Raw genomic sequence first — 2500 nt, 5'->3', positions numbered from 1 at the left:
CCGCATGAAACTTCCAGAGGCATTTGCAGCAGAAATGCATGTGCAGTCAAAAAATTGAATATTTTTCACGGATAGACCCCGTGAAACGCTAGAAATTGGCGGGGATGTGTCTCTTGTGGCTCACGGGGCTGTTAGGGTGGCACAGAAATCCCTCGGAATGGGAAAAAACGGGTCATTTTCGTGTCGCCACATTGCATGCGAACCGCATGAAACTTCCAGAGGCATTTGCAGCAGGAATGCATGTGCACTCAAAAAATGTGATATTTTTCACGGAGAGACCCTGTGAAACGCTAGAAGTGGGCGGGGATGTCTCTCTTGTGGCTCACGGGGCTGTTAGGGTGGCACAGAAATCCCTCGGAATGGGAAAACGGGTCATTTTCGTGTCGCCACATTGCATACGAACCGCATGAAACTTCCAGAGGCATTTGCAGCAGGAATGCATGTGCACTCAAAAAAGTGAATATTTCTCACGGATAGACCCCGTGATACGCTAGAAATTGGCGGGGATGTCTCTCTTGTGGCTCACGGGGCTGTTAGGGTGGCACAGAAATCCCTCGGAATGGGAAAACGGGTCATTTTCGTGTCGCCACATTGCATGCGAACCGCATGCAACTTCCAGAGGCATTTGCAGCAGAAATGCATGTGCAGTCAAAAAAAAATTGATATTTTTCACGGATAGACCCCGTGAAACGCTAGAAATTGGCGGGGATGTGTCTCTTGTGGCTCACGGGGCTGTTCGGGTCGCACAGAAATCCCTGGGAATGGGAAAACGGGTCATTTTCGTGTTGCCACATTGCGTACGAACCGCATGAAACTTCCAGAGGCATTTGCAGCAGGAATGCATGTGCACTCAAAAACTTCTATATGTTTCACGGATAGACCCCGTGAAACGCTAGAAATTGGCGGGGATGTGTCTCTTGTGGCTCACGGGGCTGTTAGGGTGGCACAGAACTCCCTCGGAATGGGAAAAGGGGTCATTTTCGTGTTGCCACATTGCATAGGAACGCCATGAAACTTCCAGAGGCATTTGCAGCAGAAAGGCACGTGCACTCAAAAATTTTAATATTTTTCACGCATAGACCCCGTCAAACGCTAGAAGTTGGCGGGGATGTCTCTCTTGTGGCTCACGGGGCTGTTAGGGTCGCACAGAAATGCCTCGGAATGGGAAAACGGGTCATTTTTGTGTGGCCACATTGCATAGGAACGGCATGAAACTTCCAGAGGCATTTGCAGCAGGAATGCATGTGCACTCAAAAACGTCTATATTTTTCACGGATAGACCCCGTGAAACGCTATAAATTGGCGGGGATGTCTCTCTTGTGGCTCACGGGCGCTGTTAGTTAGGGTCGCACAGAAATCCCTCGGAATGGGAAAAGGGGTCATTTTCGTGTTGCCACATTGCGTACGAACGGCATGAAACTTCCAGAGGCATCTGCAGCAGAAATGCATGTGCACTCAAAAACGTCTATATTTTTCACGGATAGACCCCGTGAAACGCTAGAAATTGGCGGGGATGTGTCTCTTGTGGCTCACGGGGCTGTTAGGGTCGCACAGAAATCCCTCGGAATGGGAAAACGGGTCATTTTCGTGGTGCCACAATTGGCATACGAACGGCATGAAACTTCCAGAGGCATTTGCAGCAGAAATGCATGTGCACTCAAAAACGTGAATATTTTTTCACGGATAGACCCCGTCAAACGCTCGAATTTGGCGGGGATGTTTCTCTTGTGGGTCACGGGGCTGTTCGGCTCGCACAGAACTCCCTTGGTCCACCTGATTCGTGCATACAGGCAGCAACTAAAACTCTGTAAACCTGCTGTGAGGACATCTAAACAGTGGACCAGTGAGGCTGTGGAAGATTTGCGGGCGTGCTTAGACTGTACTGACTGGGATATGTTCACGACTGCTACCAATAGTCTGGATGAACTCACAGAGGCTGTGTACATCAGCTTCTGTGAGGACTGCTGTATCCCAACACGTACCAGGGTGAACTTTAACAACAACAAGCCCTGGTTCTCAGCAAAGCTCAAAAGGTTGAGGTTGGAGAAGGAGGAAGCGTTTAGGAGTGGGGATAGAGACAGATTCAAGGAGTCGAAGAACAGGTTTAGCAAAGCGGTGAGAGAGGCTAAACGACTGTACTCAGAGACACTAAAACACCAGTTCTCTACTAACGACGCTGCTTCTGTCTGCCAAAGGGCTCAGGCACATCACCAACTACAAACCCAGAGCGCCCCACACCACTAACGACTCCCGCCTAGCCAACGACCTGAACGAGTTCTACCGTAGATTTGAAAGACAATTGGACTGTCCTGAACCACCCCTTCCCACCCAAGAGGCCCCATCCCCCACCCATACTACAGAAACGACTCTCTCCTTTCAGGAGGGAGAAGTTAATGGGCTTTTCAAGAGGCAGAATCCACGCAAAGCAGCCGGGCCGGACTCTGTCTCTCCAGCCACCCTCAGGCACTGCGCTGACCAGCTGTCTCCGGTGTTCACCAAC

The sequence above is a fragment of the Petromyzon marinus genome, unplaced genomic scaffold (genome assembly GCF_048934315.1).
Source record: "Petromyzon marinus isolate PM22_M1 ecotype Great Lakes invasive population unplaced genomic scaffold, UKy_Petmar_22M1.pri1.0 PM_G_Scaffold_26, whole genome shotgun sequence".
In the NCBI taxonomy this organism is placed as follows: domain Eukaryota; kingdom Metazoa; phylum Chordata; class Hyperoartia; order Petromyzontiformes; family Petromyzontidae; genus Petromyzon; species Petromyzon marinus.
This window is presented reverse-complemented; position numbering follows the sequence as displayed.